This window comes from Mustela erminea, chromosome 1 (assembly GCF_009829155.1).
Source record: "Mustela erminea isolate mMusErm1 chromosome 1, mMusErm1.Pri, whole genome shotgun sequence".
NCBI classification, from domain to species: Eukaryota; Metazoa; Chordata; class Mammalia; order Carnivora; family Mustelidae; genus Mustela; species Mustela erminea.
Window position 1 is genome coordinate 112,030,545 of NC_045614.1, and position 14,166 is coordinate 112,044,710.

General features: G+C 44.9%; 1 protein-coding gene across 4 annotated transcripts in view; it reads left to right on the plus strand.

Moving 5' to 3' along the window:
• Positions 1-969: 969 nt before the first annotated feature.
• The window catches only part of DGKG (diacylglycerol kinase gamma), a 197,322-nt gene continuing 184,125 nt past the window's right edge, over positions 970-14,166 (plus strand). For all 4 annotated transcript variants that reach the window (XM_032338301.1, XM_032338304.1, XM_032338312.1 and 1 more), the window contains exon 1: positions 970-1,258. The gene's annotated coding sequence lies outside the window, so the exon portion shown is untranslated. The remainder of the gene's footprint in view (positions 1,259-14,166) is intronic.

A 14,166-nucleotide genomic window follows, 5' to 3' on the forward strand; every position in this document is an offset into this window, starting at 1 on the left:
ATTTTACAAATGAGAGTCCAAACTCCCGATGACTCTAAATGTTGTGTGAAATGGACAGAAGTCATCCTGCTGGTGTGACACGCCTGAGATAGTGTCTCTACCACCACCACCAACCCCTGCTGACAGGCACCTCATGGAAAAGAAGCAGCAAGTCAGGGCGCCTTGGCCAGTGTTGGCCCTCATCCCTAACCTCTAACCCCCCGACCCTTTTCCGTGCTTTCTTAGATTTTTAAAGAACAGACTGTTTGCTGTGCAGGAAAACAGTCCACAGTCGCCTAAAAGTGAAGGAGGAAGGGAATTAACAGCTCTTAGACCTGAGCTCTGATCTGACCAACGCCAGCGGGATGCCGTCTTCCCCACCACACCAGCTGAGGGGGAAATCTTTTCAGACTGAGTAGTCACCAATCTCCTACCACCAGGGCCACAGCTGTCAGAAAATGGGCCCTGGGCACGGGAAGCGATTTAGAGGTTACACATCTAGTTCCCAGGAAATGGAGAGAACTTGTTGATATTTAATTTGCCTTTTCCCCCATCTGATTTGGTCGGGATATTAAGGCAGCCTAGACTTCGGCTGAGATGTGGAAATGCCCAGTGGGGATTCGTTTGTCAAGCAGTTGTCCTCTGTCCCTGGAGTCAGCTGGCCTCTGGCTCCCTAAGGCGCCCCCACGCCCTGGGCATCCTTCCCGAATCCCTAAGTCTCTGACTCCTCCTTCCGGACCTAAGCTCTATCGGGGAGAAGTGCCCGAACTGCGCGGTGCCCGCGCGCCCAAGTTGCACCAAAGAGACGCGTGGTCGCTGCGAGCCGATCTGCATTCACGCGTGTGCGGAAGGCGCGCGCGCGTGTTTGTCTGTGGCGCGTGTGTGTGTGCGCGCGCGCGGGGGTGCGGGGCGGGCTCCGCGCCCGGGGGCAGGGCTCCGCGGGAGAGTGGCAGGCGGACTCGCCGCGCGGCTAGGGGCGGGGCGCCGCAGTGCCGTAGTAGCGGGCAGCGGGGACGCACTGCTTTGGGGCCGAGGATCCGCTGGCAGGCGCAGGACCCCGGCTCTGCCTAGCCCCAGCGCGGCCGCCCCGGCCCCGCGGCGCCCTCCCGGGAGAGGGGGCTGCTTCCCTTCTTGAGAGGGCTACGCCGGCGGGAAGGAGCCCAGACCGCAGCCTCCGTCCCCCTTCGGTCTCTCGGTTCCTCTTTCCTCCCAAGTAAGGGAATAAGCCCCGAGGAAGGAGCGCCCCGGGGAACCGCGCAACCAAGTGTTGCATGGTGAGGTAAGACGGCCGCCCGCGCAGCGGAGGGGGCTCGGGGCTCTCGGGCGCGGGCGGCCGCAACTTGGGAAACGAGGGCAGAGCGGGAGCCAGTCGCGCGGACAGGGAAGGGAGCCTCGGGCGACGCCACTGTGCCCACCCCGGCGCTGCCACCTGCCGCAAAGCCCCTGTGGGAGGAGACGCCCCGCTGGAGGGCTGGGGACGCGGGAGCGGCACGGGTGGGTCATCGGCTCCCTCTTCGACTGGGAAGACCTTCCACGCCCCAAAGGTGTGCAGGCGGGAGGCAGCCTTGCTCCCGGCACTTGGCTCCAGCATCTGGCCAGATTTCCCCCTTCTAGACATACTTGCTTCCTTGGTAGCCTTCGCGCGCGAGGGTGCCCAAGGGCGGCGAAGAGCAGGGACACTTTTCTTAACGTCTGGCCGCCAAAGCCTCTGACGGTCCCGCGGGGTTCCAGGACTTCGGGACAGTCCGCAAAGCCTCTGAGCTAGGGGAGCTTGAAGGGAGGCTGGCGAGAACACAGACACCTTGGGCAAATACAAGCCAGGGAGGGAGAGGAGGGTCGAGAGAGAATATAAAGCTGACCTGTTTGGTGACCGAGTCACAACATGTGTGCCCGTGTATGTACGTCTTGAAGGGCGCGTATCTAGTATCACCTGTGGGGCTTTCCAAAACTCCACTAGTCACCTCACCCCGAATATTCTGACCTTTTCTTCCTCTGGATGGGTGGGCTAGAATTTGCGGAGGGGGCCCGCGGAGTTCTGGAAGGCCCTACAGGTGACTCTGCCGCGCCTCCCCTACGCCCGCCATCGCTGCAGCGGAAAGCCTGGGACAGGAGTGAGGAGGCGTCTCCAGATGTGAGCGATCCAGCTGCGGAGCTCAGCGTGGCGGGCACGACTCCCCCTCCCCACCGCCGAGGGTCTGCGGCAGCGCGCGGTGATCGGTGGCTGCGCCGCAGTGGTGCGCGGGAGAGCTGAGAACCTGCCGACGCGCTCGCGGGCTGGCGCGGCCCGACCCGGCCGACTCCTAGGACTGCATTAGCATACGGTGACCTCGCCGTCCCGGGAGGGCCCGGCAGCGCTGTTTGTCGTTCTTTCGTTTCAGGGTCTGGGGGGCACCATCTTGGGTCTGGAGGTGTGCACCGGCGGTAGAAACTGATGAGGGGCAGGGGTCAGGACAGAGGGCTGGGAACTGGCCCTCAGGTTCGAATGGGGAGAACCAATCCGTGATTTCGGTGCCTGGGATGCTTTGTGTAAAATACAGTCCCCAGAGCCACTTGCTGGAGCACAGGGCACCCTCCTTGTCAGTGAAGGACATTAGATCGTCAGGGCAGTTGTCATCACGCTTGGTCACGTACATATACGCACACATGCACACACCCCTACCTTTGGGCTTTATGATCCTCTCATTCCAGGGAAGTGTCCTAATTAACGTGGGAAGGGACTTTGCGGCTTGACGTGTTAAAAAGGGCTGGACTTGCCAGAGATTACATTCTGCATATAAATTATATGCATTAAATAAAGCAGGTGCAACTAAGCTAACTTCCCTCTTGTACTCCTGGTCTAAGTCTTCTCTTTGCGGGTCACCCTGAATGTTTATGTGTCTGGGTAGGGTTTATGTGTAGCACTCTAGGCATTATCTCAGGTATTTTTCTGGGAGGGGTGCCAGTAGAGGAGTCTTCCCCACCTTACACTTTTAGTTCAGTGTTTGGATCAGATCAATCAAACATGGGAAGAAAATGATAAATACCAGCGCATCTTCAAATCTAGACTCTCTGAGATAGGAGAAATCCCTTGGGACACCAGTTCCAACTCCCCCTACAACTCTCCACAACTTGCCACAGAGCACTTTCAACAGGTGGCACCCAGAGGTCCCAGCTCTGCACTCTGAGGCGCTGCCAGGGGAGAACCCACAAAGTACTAACTCTTCCCTCTCCTGCTGATGCTTGGGGGAGGAGGCTGCCCCCTGCTCCTGCTTTGGAAGAAGAAGGGACAGTTGTGGTAAAATTCTTAAAAAAAAAATCGTATTGTATTCCATCGTTACATATACTTTTTTAGTGTGAAAATCATTTACTGTTGAATGAAAAAAAATGGGGAAGTTGGTAAGTGTGCAAAGAATCAACCACCACCCACAATTCGTCCACCTGATTTCCACACTGTTGCTATATTGGTATATTTCTTTTCTTTTCTTTTTTTTTTTTGCCCTGAGATCATGTAACCTATAGTGAGCCTACATTGATTATCTACTAAATGTATGTTTTATGTGCTAATTCTTTTATATTCATTGTGTCATTTAATTCTCAGAAGACTCTCTGAGGCAAGTATTATAGCCAACCCCACAGAATTCAGGTGACTTGCCCCTCCCACACAGCTAGTAAGTGGTAGACCCAGGATTTAAACCCAGGCTGAGTCCTGAGTGATTGCCTGTCCTCTGTAACTATTGCTTCTCTGCTCTCCCTGTCCCCTCAGTTAGTGTTAGTAGCCAAAGTCGTTCACGAACATCATTTTCATGGCCATATATTATTACACCTATTTGCCATTTAGCAACTACAAATAACTTGGCATACATTTCCAAATACTTTGTTTGGATAGATTCCCAGAAGCAGCATCACTGGGCCACGGGGCATGAATGTTTTAAGACTCCTGATATATAGGACAAGCTGCTTTTTGAAAAGGTGATACCAGTTTACATTTCTATCCATCAGAGGTGACTCTGACACAGTCAAAGCAAATGACCTCTACAGACTCAAATAGACCAGGGCCTCCTGGGATCAAACCATACCACCCGAGCATACCCCTGGCCTCCTGGGAGAAAGAATCACACGGATCATCCAGCTTTATACACACCCCTGTGCATATGGAAACCATACAATATAGAGCCGTACCTGCTTTCATGTGAGCAATGGTCAGTGGCAGAATTCTCTGGCTAGATGTCACATACTAGATTTGGGCAAACCAAACATTATGTAAAATACACAAAAGTGTGTAGGATCCCATTTCTCCATGTATGTCAAGAGAATAATCCTTACTCCTATTAAAGTGTATCACTGTCACAGCCAGATTCAGCCAGCCCAGCCAATCCATAGCAGCTTCTTCACACACTGGCCATATTCACAGAGCCTTTTGTTTATACCAAGGAAAAGAATTCTACAACAAAATCACAGTGGGAGTTGATGTCACCTTGTATGTAACAGAGTTCATCTGTCTCCCTACCCCCCACCAAATCAGTTATGGTTAGTGACTACTAATAAAGCTCTAAAAAAATAAGGTTATATACACCATCCAAAAAAAAAAAAAAAATGCACCCAGGTAAAGAAGATGTGGCTGCAGAAGAGCAATGAAATTAAGCAATTCAAAAAAGACACAAAGGGGAAGGGTTTGAAGACAACAAATTGGCCCTAGGCTACGAGTTTTCTCTAAGACAGTGTTTGCTCCACGGCCACCTCTGCCACCAACCCTGGGTCTCATGGCCCTGGAATATAACCTGTTGTTGTAAATTGAATAAATTTTGGCTCCCCTCTCTGAAATCTATTCAAGACTCTGCTCAGATCTTAACCATCTTTCTGGGGAGCCCTCCCGGCTTACCCATCTGGGTTAGAGACCTCTCTCTGTCTCATGGCCCTGGAATATAACCTGTTGTTGTAAATTGAATAAATTTACATTTTGGCTCCCCTCTCTGAAATCTATTCAAGACTCTGCTCAGATCTTAACCATCTTTCTGGGGAGCCCTCCCGGCTTACCCATCTGGGTTAGAGACCTCTCTCTGCTTCACCCATAGCTCCTGTGCATACACTTCCCTCACTATGGTGAATGCACTGCTCTGCCTAGCCCCCACGAATCTGGGAGCTCATTGAAGGTACAGCTCTCACCATACTGTGGCTCCAGGGATAGAACTTATGCACCACAAACAATTGAATGTGGTGAACGAACAAATAACAGAATTTTCCAGGTGGTATCCTGGGTGCTTTATGTGCATTTCTCTCTCCATGCATTTTTATTTGTTCAGACTAGGCAGCCTCAGAAATGTACCAGGAAGGTATCTAGAGCTGTGCTATGTCCACATGGAACTATTTCCATTTCATGTGATTTATTAAAATTGGATAAAACTGAATGTTCCATTCTTCAGTCACGTCAGTCCCATTTGCAGTACTTAAATGCCATATACAGCTAGCACATTAGAAAATGCAGATGCAGAATATTGCCATTGGAGTAGAAAGTTGGTCTAAACAATGGTGGTTGGGTTGTGAGCTTGGTGAGGACAGGAGATGTGAATCCACCATATTCCCTAGAACCAGCCCAGTACCTGGCTTAGAGGAGGGTAGGAGAGGGGAGAAAGCAAGCAGAGGGATGCTGGGTAAATAAATGGAGTAGTAACATTAGATATACTATCCACTGGTCTTCTACTTTGTGCTCGACATAGTGCTATATTTTGTATATGCATTGCCTCACATAATCTTCACATCATTCTGAGTCTGGCATTAACCCTGTTGTACAGACAGGAAAACTGAGTCTCAGGGAGTCTTAAGTAAATGCTCATGAAGTTAGTAGGGGAGGCTGCATTTTAACTCAGAGTCCTGTGATTTCAGAGCCTGTTCTCTTAGGCGTTTTTCTTTCCTGCCTCCGTTAATGTCGTATGTGGTATTGGAGATGTGAATCGCCATCAGCTTGACTTCCCAGGGAGCCAAAGAAAGGGTATATTTGAAGGCTTCCTGAGGGAAATAATTGGTATAATTTGCAAGTGTTAGTGGCATTTCAAGAGTGCAAAATTTTTCCTGGGCGCTCCAGAGGCCTTGTCCCTGGGTGAGTGACAAGGGAGAAAGGAACCCACCCGTATTGTGGTCTGACCAGAAGACCAGAACTGAGGAGGGCAGACCAGCCAACCACCACCACCCAGGCTTCTCAGAGAGGCCTATCACCAGCTCTGAGGGAAATATTGGCTTGGCTAGGATCTCACAGCCAGTTCATGGCCCAGTCCAGCTCCTGCCTCCCTAGCCAGTGCTCTTCGTGCTGCTCTGCCCTGCCTCATACATCATTGGCATCAGTGTCTTCACTATCGTTGTCATTCTTCTTTTAGTTTTCCCTGTCTTTGTTCTTTCTTTCTTTCTTTTTTTTTTTTTTTAAGATTTTACTTATTTATTTGAGAGAGAGAGAGAGAGGAAGGAGAATGTCAGAGGGAGAAACAAACTTCCCATGGAGCCGGGAGCCCGATGTGGGACTCGATTCCGGTTCTCTGGGATCATGGGATCATGACCTGAGCTGAAGGCAGTCGCTTAACCAACTGAGCCATCCAGGTGCGTCCCCCCATCTTGTTCTTAAAGAGTAAAATACAGAATTTCAAGGGCAGCTGAATTAGTCCCAAGTAGAGATTATGCACCACAAACAATTGAATGTGGTGAACGAACAAATAACAGAATTTTCCAGGTGGTGTCCTGGGTGCTTTATGTGCATTTCTCTCTCCATGCATTTTTATTTGTTCAGACTAGGCAGCCTCAGAAATGTACCAGGAAGGTATCTAGAGCTGTGCTATGTCCACATGGAACTATTTCCATTTCATGTGATTTATTAAAATTGGATAAAACTGAATGTTTTTACATTATTTTACATTATTACCTCCTTCATTTTACGTTTCATATATATTTTTTAAAAACTCTGTAAGGTTGAATTGGGAATCTAAGCCAATAGTAACTGGTGAGTCTAGAGCCAAATGAAAAAAGCCAACTCTTTTTCAAACTTCCTCTCAAACAGTAGCACCTGCCGCACACCCCCATGTGCTACCGTCGTACAGATGCTACCTGGGACGTGAATATAGAGCCCTTGCTTTTATCACTCATTTCGTCCTGTTCAACTCAACTCAGTCACTCATTTTGTCTTGTTTAGTCTCTCTTGCCAACTTGACTAAATATTTTTAGCTTTGATTCTGTTATCCAGTGTATTTACTGTCCCTTCCAGCTGGCCTCCTGTCATCCCCAAATCTGACGAGTGTGACCTCTTCAACTATGTCATCAATAAAAATGATGAACGTCACGGGAATTCTGAGGCATGTCACTATGTGCTCCCTCAAGGTAGATGTTCATTCATTAAGTAAACAGCCCCTTTCAGAAAATTTATTCAACTTTTCCTACCATTACCCGGCCCATATTTCTTCAACTTTTCCAAAAATTCATCAAAGGAATCTTCTCTAAGGTTCTGATTAAGTTCAGATACTTTTTATCACTGGCATTTCCCTGATCCACCTGCCAATTATGTTGTCAAAGCAGTTATTTTGCTAGTCTGACATAAGCTACTTTTAGTTAACCCTTGTTGGTTCTTAGAGGGCACAACTTTAGTCATAATGTCTTATTCCACATCTGTTCCAGAACGTTCTCTGGGATTAATATCAGCCCCTTAAGTTAAGAAATTTTCATATATTATTTCTCCCATTAAAAAAATCACAACTGTCTTTGCCTTGGAGGTGATGGTGTCCGTCATAGTGATGGTGGTGGAAACGATGGTGGTTGGCAGTGAGGATGGTGGTAGTGGACCCCTTACTCTGGATTCTGAACAGATTAAGGAGAGTGGTCTGGTGATATCAGTTGCATGTTGTCTTAGCACTCTGGGGCATTATTCATTTAGGCCATAACACTGGATTAGTTTGAGGCCGATAAAAGCGTTTCTAGCATCATAGAAAATGAAATGACGGAAGCAGCCTAGAGAGTACCCATTCCAGGGCTTTGTCTTCAAGCGTGGAATCCTCTTCTTTCTAAAGGTGAAGTGTCCTGCATATCTGATAGGAACTGATGTCTCCCACTCTTCCCCAGGGCACAACTCCAGCTCTTCATCTTCATTTCTGAAGAAGCACAGCCTTTTTTTTTTTTGTTTTTTGGGGGTTTTTTGTTTTGTTTCATTTTTTTAAAGAAATGTCCACTTTCCTCTTGGAATTAACCTCTGACATCATTGATGCCTCAGTGAAAATTCAAGATCCTTTCCTGGTATTGTGATTTAAAAGGAGAACGTAAGAGAGGTTCTCGTTTTCCAAGTAGGACATGGAGCCAAAATGTCTTCAAGGCAGGAGAGGGGCACAGAGAGAAAAGGTTCAAGTTAGAAAAGATTTTTTAAATTAATAAAAATCATGATAATAATAATCATCCTTGGATGTGTACCACACTTAGAAGATAACAGGGGCTCATATTCATGAGATCTCCTGATTCCAGTCATGATTGTGAGACAGCATAGACATCCCCAGCCTTCTTGGGGTGAAAGGAGTCTAGAAGAGTCTCTTGTGGCAAGACAAGGGATGACAGGTAAAACTCAGTGGTACATAGCTGCTGACAAACCCCAGACCCATCTGCCCAGCTGGCCATTTGGGCCCACCATGCTCTTCTAGTGGTCTACATGGAGAGTTGGGTCCTCACTTAAGGCACAAACAATATTTCATCTACACAGAAACTGAGTTTTCACTTCCCTGGTGGCTGATTAGATGTGAAAGTTCCAAGTAACCAGAGGTCAGCAAGGCCACTTTGACCCTTAGATGCTGAAATGCTTGAAATGTTTGGCCCAAATATTTTCATTCCTTCCTGTATTTCTCCACTTCTCTGCTCTGGGACAGTGGCCCACAGCCCTTTACCAGCTGCCTCAGTGCCCCTGCCTTTCAGTTAAAGTGGAGCCAGAGAAAGCTCTTTCAGTCTCTGAGAGGGCCAGAGGATTCCTTCCAAAATCCATGAAGTCCAGTGCGAAGTGGGTTGGATGTTCTCATCCAGTTTCCCATTCTCTCAAGCCAGATTGTCATCAATAAGTACGTTCATGATCCTCAGAATCTGACCCCAGGACACCCACTGGTGGAAGTTGGTCCCCTCCATTTTCTCATACATGGATGTCCAGCCTTTGGCTGATCACAAAGTGATCTTGCCCAAGCATTAGGAAGTGAGTAGTTATATGTTCCCACAGCTGGGGAAATTTCCACTTTGCTCCAAAGCTTCCATTGTTCCTAATCTGTAAATCATGCAAATCATGGCAAATACATTCTTGAGGAGATTCACCCAATCATTTGACTAACATTAAATCAGCAAATATATACTGAACATCCCCTCTGTGGTGGGCAGAGTAGTTTCTGGGAACAGGACTCACTGCGTTTCCAGGAGCTGGATGGGACAGATCCAGAAACAGATACCATGTACCATTATGTTTAGATGAGATTTGGAGGAGGGTCACCTCTCCAGCCTAGGAAGGTATTAGACCAAGGAGGTCAGGCATTACTTTTTGGAGTAGAAGAACTTCAGCTGAAATTTGAAGGATGGGTTGAAGTGAGGAAGTGGATGTGGGCAATACAGCCTGAGTGTGGGTAATGGAACAGCATAAGCAGAAGCTCAGAAGGAGTTCTTGTCTCCAGTTCAGTGTTGCTGGAGCAAAGCCATGATTCAAGAAATGCTGGGAGAGGAGGCTGGAAATGTGGGCAGGAGGGGCTTGTCGTCAAATAAAAGAATGTGGATCTTTCCTGGTAGACAGCAGAGGGCCACTGGCAAATTTTAAGTGGGAACTGACATGTCCAGATTTTAACATTAGAGCAATCCTTCCAATTACAACGTCAAGAGGGGAGAAGACAAAAAGTGGGGCTGTCCACTGAGGGGTTTCCGTGGGAGTTTAGGTAATATGAGGACTGAACAAGGTGGTACAGAGGGAAGGACAGAATCAGGAAAGAACCTGTAATTAAATGGATGTGAGTATAGTGAGGGAGGCAGATGAACCAAGGGTAGCTCCCAGGCTTCCACCTGGTGTGCCTGGAAGGGTAGTGGTTCCATTGACCACGAGAACCAAGAAACAGGATAGCGTTAAGTAATGAGTCAGTTTGGGATATGTTACATTTGAAGTGTCCGTGAGAGATCCAGGTGGAGATGTGGATGATAGATGAGCTCTGTGGCTAGAAACCCAGATTAGGGAATCATCACTCTAAGAGGTAGGTGAAACCACAAGAGCTGATGAAATCATGGGAGTCGATTTTCATTTATCTTGATATATATGTACTGCCAGTGTCTGAAAGATCCATGTCAAGGAGACCCGTGCCTCTTCAGGAAGGGAAGGACGTTTCTCACAGCACTGAGAGTCTGGGCTTGATAGACAAGCTGTGCCAGTAGCCATCTGCTGACTCAGCTAGACCTTCAGTGTCCCTTCTGCCAGGTGCATGGTCAAGGGTGGATTTTTTTTTTTTTCTGAAACACTTCTTTTCCTCTGCTGCATTCGAGCTTCACAGATTTATAATCAAGGTCCTCTTCTCCAGACCAGTGGTTCTCAACATTGGTTGAATATTAAAATCACCTGGAGAACACTGTAGACCTAACAGTTCTGGGTTCCACTCCTAGAGATGCTAATTGAATTGGTCTGGGGTCAAGGCTGGGCCTGAGGGGTTTTTTTAAGGATCCTCAGGTGACAACAGCATTCAACAGAGTTAAGAACCACTGCTAACCAAGAAGTTCCCTCAGTGATTCCTCTACGGTGTTTTTAATTCCTTACCTTCTCTGGTAAATCCTCAGTGCAGTAGGTTTTCTCTAAAAGCCCTCTTGAGCATGTCAGAACCTACACTGGACACTATACTCCAGTCATGATCATGTCTGCACATTATCCCTGTCTTTGCATTCAACAGTAATTTCTCCCTCATGCCTGAGAGGCTTCTGGGAAGCTTTGTTAAATATCCTGTCTCTGAGCTGCATAACTAATATACCTGTCAAAATGACTTAAGAATCACCTGCTATGACTTCTGAAACTTGGCTAGTTCCAGGGAATCATTGCTTTCTCTCCCAAGTTCTCACAAGGCAGCCCTCAATCTCGCAGTTCTTGAATTTTGATTTTTGCCTGGTGACTTTCCCATCAGAAATTCTGATTCAGAGACGTGCAGTGGTGGCCCAGAAGCAGCATTTTTCACCAGCACTCAGGGTGATTCTGGTGCAGGTAGACTGCCTTTAAGAAATACTGTGTTAAAAATGGGAAGTGAAGAAAACACATTTAACTCATGCCTACTCCCCTGATTTTTTATTGAATTGATCATATTAATAAATAAATATTTGAGGATATTTATTATAGTACTGACAGACAGAAAAGGATACCAGTGTAATCCACATGTCAGAAATTTTGACAGCAGTCCATGATAAAGAGTATTGGGGGAAGGCTCAACTAACCCATAAATCACCAGAGTGGAAGGAAAAGTTGGCCTACAGATGAAAAAGAAGGAACTCCTAGAAGAATTTTCACTAGCATCTCTAAGGGTAGAATGACAGGGACTACAAAAAATGGGAGAAAATTATTTGCAAATTGTATATCTGAAGGTGGGTTGATATTCAGAATCTGTAGAGAACTCAATAAGCTCAACCAAAAACCCCCCAAATAATCCAATTAAGAAATGGGCAAAGGATTTGAAAAACATTTCTCCAAAGAAGATGCACAAATGGCCAATAAGTACCTGAAAAGGTGCTCAGCATCACTAATTGTTAGGGAAATGCACATCAAAACCACAATGAGATACTACTTTGTATCCATTAGGATAGCTATTCTCAAAAACAAACAAACAAACAAACAAACAAGAAAAAGAGGAAAACAACTGATGGCAATGTGAGAAGTTGGAACCCTTGTGCACTGTTGGTGAGAATGTAAAATGGTGCAACCACTATGAAAGACAGTATGGTGATTCCTCAAAGAGTTAAAAATAGGAATATCATGTGAGCCATCAGTTCCTTTTCTGGATACATACCCAAAAGAATCGAAAGCAAGAATACAAAGAGATATTCATTCACTTAAATATATAGCGGCATTATTCACAATGGCCAAAAGGTGGAAACAACCAAGTGTCTATTGATGGATGAAGGAATAAACAGAATGTTGTATATGTATAACATACATGTTGTATAACAGTGGAGTGTTATTCAGCCTTAAAAAGGAGTGATTCTGATGCATGCTACAACATGGATGAAACCTGATGACATTTTGCTAAGTGAAATAAACCAGTCACAAAATGACATACACTGTATGGTTTCACTCATAGGAGGTATTTAGTGTGGTCAAACTCCATAGAGACCGAAAGTAGAATGGTGGTTTCCAGGAGCTGGGAAGAGGAGAATGAGGCGTTATCATGTAGTAGTATAGAGTTTTAGTTTTGTAAGATGAAAAAATTTTTGTGAATGGATGATGGTGGTAGTTGCACAAAAGTATAAATGTACTTAATGCCACTGAACTGGATACTTAAAAATGGTTGAGTGGTAAATTTTCTGTCATGTTTATTTTACCACCGTAAATAAACATAAATTCTATATTAGGTATATTTTGCCACTATTTTAAAACATATATAATATTTTAACATATATCTTAATATATTTTATATATGTTATATATATGTTAAATATATAAATACTGTGTGTATCTGCTAGCCACGTTGGTGATGGGAAGCACCACCTCAGCATCTCAATCATGTTAGTTTCTCCTCAGACACACCCTGGCCAAAACACATGGTGATGGGCCATGGGACTCACTCATAGTCAACACATCGTCAAAGCTCACAAAAACAGTATTTAGTGGTTCAGAAGAAGGAAGACATCTAAGAATGTGAAACTAATTTCTCCCTGTAAAATGGACACTATTAAAAAAGAAAGAAAGAAAGAAAGGTCCAAGTTCTATTTACAGAGATTCCAAAGAATGTAACAGGAACTATCAAAAGAAAGCAATCTGAGATTAGGAAACTTTCCTTTCTTTAAAATAAAAATATTTTGCAGAATTAAAAGCATGCAATGGAAGCATGGACATTAGGACAATGCAGAGCAATAAAGATGAGCATAAATTCTCACAGTTTTGATAGAAAATACATAAAGAAAGAAACCAAAAGGGATTCCTGGGTAGCTCAGTCGATTAAGCAACTGACTCTTGGTTTTGGCTCAGGGTCCTGGGATTGGACTGGAGATGGGCTTCCTGCTCAGTGGGGAGTCTGCTTCTCTCCCTCTCTGCCCCCTTCTCACCCCCCCACACATACTTTCTCTTTCTTGCTCTAAATAATTTTTTTTTTAAAAGAAACAAAACTAATGAGTGAAAAAGAGGAAGCTATTTCAACACATTAAAATATTAAAATATGGAATTTTTTAGGAGAAGAGAAAATGGAAGATGAGTTATAAAAAGTATAGAGAAATATTTTTATGATTTCAATTCAAAATACTCATTGTGTACCAGGGAAAATTAAAGATACGTTCTGGTGGATGTTGTTAATTTATAAGATTTATAAGAATCTATTGGTGTGCAATCAGGAAAAGAAACAGTATTTTTAATAAGCATGTGTCAGATATTTTGTAGTGGTAAATGATAGAAGGAAGTTGATACATAGCTATGGAGTTTTAAGGTAATAAAATTGTGACCCAGAACTGTATTCAGTACCACATGAGGGGAAAAAAAGATATTGTCAGACAAAAGAAATACACAGAAAGTAGACCACCAAAATCATTTAGTGGAAAAAGTATTCAAAATATTCTGATCAACAGGGAAATTAATGAATATTAAAATTGGGGGATGGAGATGATGTGATATAAAAGATAGGTAAACAATAAAATCAGAGCAGATTTAATGTTTAAACTTTATTAATTTGGTTATGAAACAGTGCAACTGTCAAAAATAGTTCTTAGTTAAAAAGATAGATAAGAAATTTAATGATAGTAATCTGGATCTAAAAACTCAGATTACTCCAGAAAAACAAAAATGCTTGAAGTACTAAAGCGCTCATTTTGTGCTGAGAGACATCAAATACTAAATACATTTTTAAAAGAAAAGAGAGTAGATGAATATAAGAGTAGAAATGCCATATTTAACTTCAAAATTAGGAGAAAGATTTGGACTCGTAAGGCCAAGATTAAAAACTAATAAAGAAAATAGCAAGGGAACATAAAAAAAGAAAGTATAAAATAAGACGGTAGAAG